The sequence below is a fragment of the Sapajus apella genome, unplaced genomic scaffold (assembly GCF_009761245.1).
Source record: "Sapajus apella isolate SASKATOON/1434 unplaced genomic scaffold, GSC_monkey_1.0 scaffold17, whole genome shotgun sequence".
In the NCBI taxonomy this organism is placed as follows: domain Eukaryota; kingdom Metazoa; phylum Chordata; class Mammalia; order Primates; family Cebidae; genus Sapajus; species Sapajus apella.
In genome coordinates, this window is record NW_022436957.1 from 4,013,738 (window position 1) to 4,027,049 (window position 13,312).

The window sequence follows — 13,312 nt, forward strand, 5'->3', positions numbered from 1 at the left end:
TGGAAACCATCATTCTCAGCACACTGACACAGGAGCAGAAATTCAAACACCGCATGTTCTCACTCATAGGTGGGTGTTGAGCAATGAGAACACATGGACACAGGGAGGGGAGCACTACACAGTAAGGTCAGTTGGAGGGAAATAGGGGAGGGACAGTGGGGGGTGGGGAGTTGAGGGGGATGGCATGGGGAGAAATGCCAGATATAGGTGAGGGGGAGGAAGGCAGCAAATCACACTGCCATGTGTGTACCTATGCAACAATCTTGCATGTTCTTCACATGTACCCCAAAACCTAAAATGCAATTAAAAAAAAAGAGAGAGAGAAGAGAAAGCTGAGGGAGAGCAGAAAGGTAGCAAAATTTCTATTGGCCTAGTAGGAGCAAGGAATAAAAGCCAGGAAGACATGGGCCCTGTCTGGAAAAGAGTGAACAATCCTATGTGGCTACGGCAAGGGTGTGTGCAGGATGAGGATGGAAGACTAATGCTGGAGGTGAGGACTCCAAACATCTGAGGAAGACTCACAGTGCCACTTGGAGGAATGTTCCGGTATTAAGTGGGTCAGGGGAGCTGCTGAATGGTTATAACTGAAGAAGAATGTTGCAATGCATTGCAGAAGTGTGTTTGCATTCACATTACAGAGATTGTTACTAACTTGATAGAAGGTGATTAAAGGCTCACCCTACGCAGCAGTCACCCAGGTTTTGAGACTTATCGTCAGGTATGATTCTATCCTATGTAACAGGACTTCCCAACCGAACTTTCTGTGATGATCAAGAATTTTTGTACCTGTACTGTCCAATCTGGTGGCCATATGGGGTTACTGACCACTTCACATGGGGCCGGGGGACTGAGAAATTAATCTTTAATTTTATGTAATTTTAAAGTATTTAAATATAAACATAAATAGCCTTAGTTTGCTGCTTCTGATTACTGTATTAGAAAATACAGCTATATAAGGATGTAGCATGAAAAGGAAAAGAAAACTTATAAAACATGTTAAATAATATAAGATTTTGGTCCATTGTGGTCCAGAAGTTTCTCCTATTTTCATTTCCAATACACTATCAGGTTAATTATCAGAAAATTTCTGCCTCATTATTAAACTCGATGTTTAGAACATTGTCAAGGATACCCTAAAGGGTATTATGGACCGAGATTCTAAGGTCTAATCTAATTTAACAAATCCCCAGTTTCTGTTTTCCTATCTGTTACAGTCACTTGACCAATTTTAATTGAATGCTCTCGTGTAGTGCTTATCAAATACCTTCAACCTTTTAAAATGCTTTGCTCAGTGGCAGCTCAGTTTTGAGGGTGGATTTCTTTTGGTGGCTGAGAGGAAAGCAACTCCAAAAAGTCATTTCATGCTCGGAGATTCGTGCAGCTATAATTGATTTAGGTGTTGGGCAAAACAGTCAAGGTGAGAAAACACATGCACAAAGAAAAGTCATTACTGTAGATGAGAGGAAATGTGTTTTTTGAAATACCATAGACGAAAACAGAAAAAAACAGAAGAGGTACTTTTCAAGGAAGATTGGATCAGATCAAGAAATTCCCAATAGCTAAATGAAATCTTTCAAAATTATGCTCATAGTAATGAACTGAACTATTATTAATAGTCTTTGAGATGAGAGTGAAAGTGATGACTAATGGATCCAGAGATGGATTTGACTCCTTCTGTCTCCAAATTCCACTCTTTGTTGGCTTTGAGGCACCTTAATGAAGCCCGAATGGAGTTGAAAAAAAAACTGTGCCTTAAATTAGACTAAATGACCTCAATGCTTTGGTGGAATAATGCAACAATTCCTATTCTCATCACAGTTACCCAAAATGGAGAAGGAACTGACAAAAGCCACTTGAATGTGGTAAAACAAACAAACATGCAACAACAAAAACCCAGCAACGTGGTTTGTGGATGAAAATCCAAAATTATCCAATTGCAGTTTGATATGCTTATGGGTTAGGTTGGCATTTGATTGGAAAACGATTTATATATTTATGTATACTGTATTTCAAGTTGAAAAAAATAAAAGGAATTAAGCTTTTATAGATCAAATAAGTATGAGAATTTTTTTTGTCAAAACTGCTTTGCTATATCAACAAAAATTTAAATATCTCCCTAACAGAGAACACTACAAACAAAGAACAACCCACCCATTTCTAATTCAAATTTAATTCTATCACAAATGTTAACTGAACTCTGATATATGGGGTTTATATTTGGGATGTGTGTTTAATCTAATGGAAGAGCTTTGACAGGAACAAATTGTGAATTCAGTTCTATATTAATCTTAGAGCTTCAGTTCATTATATAACAGCTCCTTCTCACAGAAGCATATTAAGAAAAAGGAACACTCAGAATGTTTGAGTGTACTTTAAATGAAAATGTAATTTTGCTATTTCTACTCATTTAGTCTTGATGCTTTGTGGTACTCAGAAAGAAGATTATTATTTTTTCCTTTGGAAAATGTTTTAAAATGTTGACTTTTGTTGAAGAAATTCTAAGATTGTAGTCATCAGTTGCATGCCTGCTAGAGACATAACAGGAGCATTTCAAGACTTAATGCACACACAGAGTCAGAAAAAAGGAAGGCTGTCTCATTGTGTGGTTCTGCTTAAGCAGCTAAGACGCTTTCCTTAGAATACCTCATGCAATGTCTTATTCTCATTGGCCTGAATGGGTCTCATGACATTCTGGAACCAATTGCTTTCAAAGGCAGTAGACCCAGACCTCTTTGGTTGCTTTTTAGACTTTTTAGATGTCTGCTGCACATGGAGAATGACATCTGTGTGGCCCTCTGTGGCGATCTCCAGAGATTGTTCCCAACCTCTAGCCAAATAACCTGGAGCGTCTGGCTACCCTTTTCCCCTCCCAGCTGAAATCCTGGCCCACAGCAGTCCTTTTTCTAATTAGTCTCATGGGTAAGCCCGGGACCTTATGCACTTCCCCTAAAGTCCAGGGCTGAGTGGAGCGAGGTTAGATATCACTGAGCATACAGAAGAAATGAGGTCAAGGGGAGAACAGCAGGGAAGTCAAGGGTAAGTGGACAGAGTATCCATTAAATTATTTTCCTTGGGGAACTCCCTTATTTCTTTTTTCTCCCACAGTCCGAATATTATCTTTATTTGCACAAAATATAATTATGCAAATATACTTTCCTTTGCAATATTAGCTACTGTCTATCTCTTATTAAAATGCGTTGAGCTGGAAACATCATTTTGTATATAATGTCGCTGGCATCCATAAAGAAGGGAGTGAAGAAGGAGAAAGAGTGGGAAGATGGCAAGTGAAGGTGCTGCCATCTTTGGGAATTTCGTTGGCAAACATCCACTAACATTATCTATGAAACATAGGACATTTAATATTTCAAGACATATTGGAAAGGATAGTGCATGTGAGTTGCTATCCTGTAAGACACTTTCAGTCATTTGAGTCATTTATGACTGCAAAACGGTTGAGGATTTCTACTTTGTTCAAATGCATTATTGTCCTACTGTGAAAGTGCCTGGTGACCACAATGTCTTGGAATTAAGAATGTTTTGCTTCTTTAGGAAGCCTGATACCTAACTCTGCTTGAAATCTAACAGAATTTTTAGTTTATAAGGAAATATAATACCCCAACGTTCTTAAGTAATATCATCATTAACATGTGTATTAAAACATACTGCATGTTTTCTTATGCAACATTAGATAACAACATAATTGTTCTACCTGGATACTGGATTATATCAGCACATGTTATAAACAGATCATTTTCTAGAAACACAAAAAGAGCTGAGATGAACTTCAGTGCCCCTACTTTAATCACCAGGGACCAAAATTGCCTTACTTCAAACTCTTGAAATCTAGTAAAAATGGCTACTCATGTGCTTAGAGAATTATTTGTTCTAGATTTAATCTTACAGCTACTTAGGGGAAAAAAAGTTGAACTTAAAGGTAAAATGTCACTAGATGTATTTTCTAATCATTTTCAAAGCATGACTATCCTGCTTATGTTTAGTTATCTTGAGAATAAAGTTTTAATGCTTACCTCATGTTCCCTGAAAATTCCCCATATATTTTTCTCAGATGACCATTCTGGGTGAAAAGGCATATTTCTGTTTGTCTTGCAGCTGGAAAATCAGAAATAAGCAATGGAACAGTTGCTCCTCCAGACATCACTTTATGATATATAAGCCACAAAATATTAAGGTTAATCCATCAGGTGTCTACACTACAATGCATGTCCCAGGCATAACTAAGAAGCCCTATAAATGTGAAAATTTGGCATACATCATAAACAACTGCACAAACACCATCAGTGTCCTTTACAGCAAAGAATGTAGTTACAACACAGGATGTTCAAAATCCTGTGCGGTATTAGCTGGGGGAGTTCAAGTGTTCCTCCATGAGTGTTTCAAATAAATTTAATGGCACAGTCTTCTCAGTAACCTCTAAACATGCATCTTACAATAGATGATATGAATTATTTTTCCTTTTGAGTTGAATTGGGCACATTCCTGTACATAGTCCTGTGCAGGGATGATAAAATATGAATAAAACACATTCTATGCTCTTAAGGAGAATGCAAGTGAGGACAGAGAGAAAATATCCATATGAAAATCAGGTGGCATGTAATACTTGCCAGATTGGGGATTCCCTAAGAATCATGTAATTCAGAGCAAGCAGGCACAAGTTGGAGCGGGTAGCTAAGACTTCCTGGGAGCTGAAGGGGAAGTAAGAACTCCAAAGACCCCAAAGGCAGGTGGAGAAATTAGTGAGTCATGGCCTGGGGGGAAAATTTCATGATATTTTATTTTGGGATAGAAATTGGAGGAGAGAAAATCAATACCTTTTTTTTTTTTTAAATGAGTGGTTTCCATGATAATTAAACTAACATTTTACCAAAGTAGATTTTATACCCTGACTTCTAAATAAGTAAAGATGTAAAGCAAGGGTTTGACAGGTGTTTTAAGTGGCATTCTCTACTCTTGGAAAAATGGTCTTTTGCATACTAGTTCACCTTTGCACACTAGAACGAGTGGCTCTGTGGAATCTTTGAGATAGTTTCCTAAACTGATAATATCTCTGGGTTTCCAGACAATTCAAGGGCTAGATGGGGAGGAGAGTAATTATGAACAAAACTGAATTGGTTTTAAATATATTTGTAATAGATTTTCAGATGAAGATGCTTACTCAAATTACCAATAAGAGTATTGGATCACGAGGTCAAGAGATCGAGACCATCCTGGTCAACATGGTGAAACCCCGTCTCTACTAAAAATACAAAAAAATAGCTGGGCATGGTGTTGCGTTCCTGTAATCCCAGCTACTCAGGAGGCTGAGGCAGGAGAATTGCCTGAACCCGGGAGGCGGAGGTTGCGGTGAGCCGAAATCACGCCATTGCACTCCAGCCTGGGTAACATGAGTGAAACTCCGTCTCAAAAAAAAAAAAAAAAAAAGAGTATTGGGATTTCGGAAATGTTGAGATTCCGTAGTTGACCATTTGACCCAGTAAGTTATAATAAGACTTTGCTTTATGGAGCTGCTTCCTGCAACAGGGTGTGCCTTAATACTGCTGATTAAAATGGCAAGAACAGAAGGAAAATAGGATTGGTTGCAGGGATACCTGGGACCGACAATGAAATATGCCCTTTGTCTACAGAGTATGCTAATAGGATGTGGGGGCCATATTCAAAATGAGGGTTTTTGCATTGTGACTTTTTTGACATCTATAAAAGTAATCTTTTAACCCCTCTTTTATCAGGTGTTCATCTGTCTTCACAATTAAGACTCTGAGGCATACCTTGAGGTCAGTCAGTTGAAGCAGACACCCTAGTTCATTTGATAAAATGGTGCACCGAGGCATGAATCAGCCCCAGTCTGCCCACAGTTCCTCATCCCCGCAAGGGAAAAGAAGGTCATTTCATGACACTGTATTTATACAGGTATTTCCAAAATATGAACTCAGTGTGACCTTGGCACTTACCAGATAATTTGAACCATTATAGAAATGAGAGCATGTTGTAAAAACATACAGAACACAGACAAGTCATAACTTCTGCAAAAGCCAATTGCTTCATCATAGCAGCATTTTTCTCATTATTTGCTAGAATAAATAAATACTGAAGCCAGGAATAACTCACTTATTTAAAATTGGTAAAATGCACAAGTGCCATAACTAATAAGTCTTACGATTAGGAGCTAGGTTGAAAGCTCTACATCATGAGTTGAAGTTAAGAAATAGAAAGCTGGAGTAACCTTTAGGTAAAAAATATTACTCCTAATACTAATATTATAACATGTCTCATATTTGTCATAGCTCTACCATTTTTTCCCATGGAGACCGCATGTTTGTGAGCAGACGGCTGTTAGGTGTTTTTGTCTCTCTCTTGTAGACATTTGAGTTCTTTGCAGACACACTGGAGCATGGGGAGGCTGAAGACCAGGGAATGCCTGTGGGAAGTGAGTCAAAGAGCAAACAGGTGGTGCATCTGCAGGGTGGGGGCCAGGGTGCGGTAGAAATACTCATCCAACGGCAGGACAGTTTTGTACAGAGTCCTAGAATGTTTCAGAGACTGCACAGAAACTCACTATTCTTGCCTGCAAGAAAGCTAGAATGCCTTGTCTGAGCCAGACCTCAAGTCCATGCATGCTCTTAGCTTCTGCACCTATGCTATGCTCCTTGGGAAGGCTTAGGGGCTACTGTGGGTGTTAGGTTATTGGTCAGCAAAGTCTAGTCCTTTGCAAGGCAGACTGATACTCGTTTGAATATAAAGACAAGACACTCCCTTGAAAGAGAATGCATGTGTATTTTTTTCCAGCCAGCTGTAAAAATGGAGACTCCTAGAAAAAATGGAATTCAAACAAATTTGTGTTTCTTTTAAATGCCACCTTCCTTTTAAATGAGCAGTGGTTTTGCTTGTCACCCCCTTCCCTGAATTAACATGTCAGGATATTTAGAATATTATGTAAATATCAGCTAAAGTATCCTAATGTTTGTATAGGAATACCAAGAATCCTAATACATTTCCTGTATTGTATCTAAAAGTTTTCTATGAAAACTTGAACCAATACTTGAAATGGTACTTAAAATTTTGCTATGGTTCTTGTAAATCATCTTTGTTTAATAGAATTACAATATAAGCCAAAATTTGAGGTATCTATGTAATGTTTAAAGATCTAGTAGCCACACTGAAACAGGAAAAAGAAACTGGTGAAATTATTTTATAGTATATTTTATTGAACCCAATATATCCCCAATATTATAATTTCAACATAAACTCAGTACAAAAATATTAATGAGATACTTTACATTCCACTTTTTAAATGTTCCATCTTTGAGATCAGTGTGCATTTTACACTTGCAGCACATCTCAATTTGGAAGTGCCACACTTGAAATGTTGAATAGCCACATGTGGCTACCGGCTACTATGTATGGAAAATGTGGCTCTAATTATAGTTGCTGTGGTTAAGCAATGTTGACAGAATGAGATTTCCTGGGCCTCTGCATCCACCCAATATCACCATTAATAGAATTGATTCTCTCTAAAATCTTAGGATTTTATACCACAAATATAATGCTGGTATGGAATAGCAGGTACTTAACCTAAAGTAACCTTAACTAGAGACCAGAAGATCTTCACCCCAAATCCCCAGTCACATTGATCATTTCTCAGAACCACTTGGAGAGTCAAAGTTTTCAATAAACACATGTGTACATTGAATGAATTTAACCTCAAAGACAAAGGCTATGATTTAGGATGAGTTGACTTGAAGTCAGTCTACTTCAGCATGACTTCAAGTCACCTAAGGACAAACCACAGTGAAGCTTCTAATCCAAACTTTGGTGTCAACCTCCCTGGAAGTAGAGTTGGCAGGGACCTAGTATATTATGTAACAAATCTTCATCTTCTTATAGATGAAAAATCCAAGGTTTGGGAAGTATACTCAAGTCACCTAGGACTTTGATAAAGACATATTTTTAAATAAAGCAAGACATTCTCATCATTAGAAATATTCATTGTGATAAGATGAGGCAAAATGCATAAAGTAAGGACTTCAAAGTTTACGGCTATCATGTTTTCACCTATCTTTTCAGATCTCCTTAGATTTGTATGAGACATTCCAAAATTAATTAAGACTTTTCACTTCATGACTATAAACAGATTGATTACAAATTTGGGATAGGACCAAAATACATGTAGTCATGCTGTTTTCTCAGGTACACAATTCATATATGATCACTTTGTCCCTCTAAAATATCCAAATACTGCAGAAACATACAGAGTGAAATGGATGAATTTTCTCTCACCCTCCATCCTTCTTGATTCAGGTCCTATTTCCCTTTTCAGAGACAAACATTGCCAGTTTGATCTATAACCTATGATGCTTTTCATAAATTCATATACACATAACACTTGTTTTAAATGAGTATTTTATATTAGGAGAGTTTTAGATTTACAGGGCAGATGTGAAGATAACACAGAGATTTCTCACCTATTTCCTACCCCATTTCCACTATTCTTTTTTTTTTTTTAACTTTTATTTTAGGTTTGAGGTGCATGTGCAGGTTTGTTACATAGGTAAACTTGTGTCATGGGGGTTTGTTGTACAGATTATTTTGTCTCCTAGGTATTAAGCCCAGTGCCCATTAGCTATTTTTCCTGATCCTCTGCCTCCTCCCACCCTCCACCCTGTAGTAGGTCCCAGTGTGTATTATTCTCCTCTATATGTCCTAGTGTTCTCATCATTTAGCTCCCACTAATAAGTGAGCATATGCGACATTTGGTTTTCTGTTCTTGAATTCATTTGCTAAGGATAATGGCCTCCAGATACATTCATGTCCCTACAAAGGACATGATACTGTTCTTTTTTATGGCTGCATAGTATTCAATGGTATGTATGCACCACATTTTCTTTATCCATTCTATCATTGATGGGCACTTAGGTTGAGTCTGTGTCTTTGCTATTTTGAATTTCACTATTCTTAATCTCTTACATTAATGTAGTATATTTGCTACCAGTAATAATCCACTACGGATACATTCTTATTTATTGAAGTATAAGCTTGTTTTAGATTTTCCTACTTGTTTTCTAATGTCTTTTTTCTGGTCCAGGATAACATCCAGGACCAGATAGCATCCAGATGTAAGCATCATGTCTTCTTTGGATTCTCTAGACTTGTAATTGTCTCTGAGATTTTCCTTCTTTTGGATGACTCTGACAGTTTTGAGAAGTACTGCATGGGTATTTTACAGAGTTGATGTTTTTCTCATGACTAGGCTGGGGTTATGAGTTTTAGGGAGACAGACCTCAGACGTGAAGTGCCATTTTTAATATGTGACTCTTAATTGTTTAGCAGCAACTCATAAGTTTGCTCTAATGGAAAACCAACATAAACATCACTGCATAAAAACAAAGTTTTTCCTTTGATGTGGTCTTTTTCTTCAAATATTTTTAGTCATAAAAGTGGAACAGTTATCTCAAAGAAATGGGAGTTAAGTTAAACTCCTTGGTGATGCTTCCAGGAATTTCTCAACCATTTTCTTTCCATGCATAAGTGATGGTTGTCACCCTAGCTGATGTCCAGGCAGGTTTATTATGTGTTAAGCATGATTTGGTTTTAAGCTGTTCCTGAAAAATGAACCTGTCGCCCAGCAGAATGGCATTTTCACTTTCCTTTCAGTGTCCTGTGTGATTGGCATCCCAACCAATGATAATGCTGACATCTACTGTTTGTTCACACACCATTGATACGGACTCACTAAATAGCCTGAGGCACCTCTTCTCAATGCCACAAGCACTTACCCTCTGAGTTAATTAAATGGGTAAAGGAGAAAAGAAAGATGGTAATGCAGAATATATGGTTAATGAAATTTATAGTAAAGAAATCTAAGAGTACAAAAGTAAATATCATAGAAAAAGTATCAGGAAGAGGGAAATTAGAAACCTCACCTTCTTACAATCATGAATCATTGGAACGTGTTTATGGAATATCTTAGCTCTGTGCTTCCCCTGGTGAGAGGTAAAAACTCAGTTTGGTCCACTCTACATCTCCAGAGTGATGTCTTCTGGAGATGCCATTCCATTCTAAGATAGAGCAGGCCCAGCGAAGTTTTTCTGTGAAAGGCCATGGAGTAAACATTTGCAGCTTTGTGAACCACATGGCCTCTGTTTCAGCCACTCAACTCTAAGGATGTAGTGTGAAAGCAGCCTGGGCAATATGCAAATTAGGGGGTGTGTGTGTGTGCATTCTAATAAAACTTTATTTTACAAAAAAGGCAGTGGGCCCATAAGCCAACCTCTGATATAGAGACAAGAATGGTAAACAAGAGTATGCCTTTCTGATTCAAATAGGGAAAGACAGAAAAAAATGACAGATTGAAAAAGAAATTCAAAGAGAAAAACACAATTATTGCTGGCATCTCATTTTCCTAATGTGGCAGTCCGTTCTTGTGTCACTATAAATAAATACCTAAGGCTGGGCAATTTATGAAGAAAAGAGGATTAATTGACTCAAGGTGCTGCAGGCTGTACAAGCATGGCTCCAGCTTCTGCTGCTGGTGAGGCCTCAGGACACTTATAGTCATGGTGGAAGGCAAAGGAGAGCAGGTAATGTCACATGGCAAGAATGGGAGTGGGAGGGGTGGGGAGGTGCCGCTCTTAAACCACCAGATCTTGCATGAACTCAGAGCAACAACTCACTCATTATCTTCAGGACGGCACCAAGGCATTCATGAGGTATCCGCCTCCATGACACAAACACCTCCCACCAGGTCCCATCTCCAACATTGGAGATTACATTTCAACACCAAATTTAGAGGGGAGAACATCCAAACTATATCACCTGATTTCTATGGTATTCATTTTTTGTTGCTGCTTAATGGATCGCTACAGAGGTAGCAGCTTGAAACAATACCCATCTAACAGGTCACATAGTTCAGTAGGTCAGAAATCAGGTGGGCTCATCTGGTTGTTCTAGGTAGGGTCTCAAGGGTGAAATCAAGATGCTGGCTAGCTGGCCTCTTATCTGAAGGCTCCTAGAAAAATTCCACTTCTAGGCTCATTCAGGTTGTTGGTAGATTCCATTTCCTTGTAGTTGCAGGGCTCAGGTTCTTGTTTCTTTGCTGGCTGTCATTCCAGGGCCTTTCTCAACACATTAAGGATGTTACATTTCTTCTCCTCATATGGTTTCTTACATGTTCAAGCTACCAACAAAGAGCTGAATCCTTCTCAGTCTGCAAATCTCCCTGACTTCTTACGTCACTTGCCAGAGAAAGTTCTCTTCTCATAAGGGCTTATGTGATTAGGTCAGTCCATTCAGGTAATCTCCTTATTTCTGAATCAGCTATACATATAACACAACACAGTCAGGGGAGTGGTATCACATCACATTCACAGACTCCAGAGATTTCAGTGAAAGCTTTAGGGGCCAGCTTTAGAATCTGCCTACCACATGTACCTTACAACTTTGTCCTTAGAATTAAATAAAATAAACCAAATAAAATGCCCTAGAATTGAGTCTGGAAGCAGAAGTTTGGCCAAAAATATCAAATTGAAGGTGTCTCAAAATTTGCAACATTTAGAATTTTGTTTTGTATCCCTTGCCTGTATTTTTAAATTCTTGCTTAGGTAAAATGTTATGTCCCCAAGTAATAGAGGAACTGTGAATGTCATCAGCACTAAACCATTGGCCATTCTTGATTTCATTTTCCTCAGTAGTAACGACTCAAAAATTCCATGCAGACCAAAAAAATTATGCCATCCCTTTATAAACGAGTTTAAGACACATTATATCTATTACACAAGGCCTCCTGTGGAGTCTGACATGCGGCTTGTTGAAGTCCAAATATATTCATTTACTCCTTGGTCCCAGGTCTTTGACACATTTTACAAATGTTGGCTCCAGTGGACTAGCACTCACTGGCTCTCACATGCTGGCATCCTAGGAGCCCGTGGCAGAGAGCACTGGGCATTTGTCAATCATATCACAGCATTCTCGGCGGGTGGCCAGCCCAACACTCCATCAACCAGACATCTGTGGGCTGAAATCTCTTTCTGCTTGCTTTATGATAAACAGAGATCCTTTTATGAGCTTAGCCTGTAAGCTCTTCCTTTTACCAAGCTGGTGTTTAATAATATAATAGAACCGAAATGATAACATGTTGGGCCTCATTATGGCAATATCGATCCTGGATGTAGTTTTGTGATGTGAGTTCTTGAGTCTGCCTGGTAACTCCGTGGGAGGCTGTGGGTCTCTGTCAATGCGGTTGTAGAATCCTCTATCAGAGGGATGATGGAGTATGTTTTTCCCAGCAGAGGTCAGGGATTCTGGGGTGACAACATGTCGGCTGTGTAGGATTCCCATCTTGGGGACTTGTACTGCCTATCCAAATTAGTCAAAGTATATGAATAAGAGGTTTCCCAGGCTTGTTCTGAGAAAGAGGTTGAATAAACAGGTAGCAGCAAACTAAGGTGGTATTTTCTCCGATTCCATGTGTCTGTTAACTCACCACCCAGAAGTTGGGTAGCATACAAGATAAATCGCCAGAATTTTTGAAAGGACAGTGGATACTCTAGGACATATAAATTATATAGCCTGCTGTTCACTAATATGGACACAGTGGGTATTAATATCTTCATAGAAATGCCTGTGCATGAGGAATGGCTACACTGCAAGTTTTTTTTGTTGTTGTTGTTTGTTTTGTTTTCTTGTTTTTTGAGACAGAGTCTCACTCTGTCACACAGGCTGGAGTGCAGTGGCACGATCTTGGCTCACTGCAACCTCCACCTCCCAGGTTCAAGCGATTCTCCTGCCTCAGCCGCCAGAGTAGCTAGGATTACAGGTGTGTGCCACCACACCCGGCTAATTTCTTGTATGTTTAGTAGAGATGGGGTTTCATCATGTTGGCCAGGATGATCTCGATCTGCTGACCTCATGATCTGTGCGTCTTGGCCTCCCAAGCTGCTGGGATTACAGGTGTGAACCCCGGCGCCTGGCTGCAAGTTTCTTTAAGATTATTGAACTCTGGGCCTGGCGCCGTGGCTCACGCCTGTAATTCCAGCACTTTGGTAGGCTAAGGCGAGTGGATCACGAGGTCAGGAGTTCAAGACCAGCCTGGCCAACATGGTGAAACCCGTTTCTACTAAAGATACAAAAAATTAGCTGGATGTGGTGGCACGGGCCTGTAATCCCAGCTATTCGGGAGGCTGAGGCAGCAGAATCACTTGAATCTGGGAGGCAGAGGTTGTGGTGAGCTGATATCATGCTACTGTACCCAGTCTGGGTGACAGGGTGAGACTCTGTCTCAAAAAAAAAGAAAAGAAAAGAT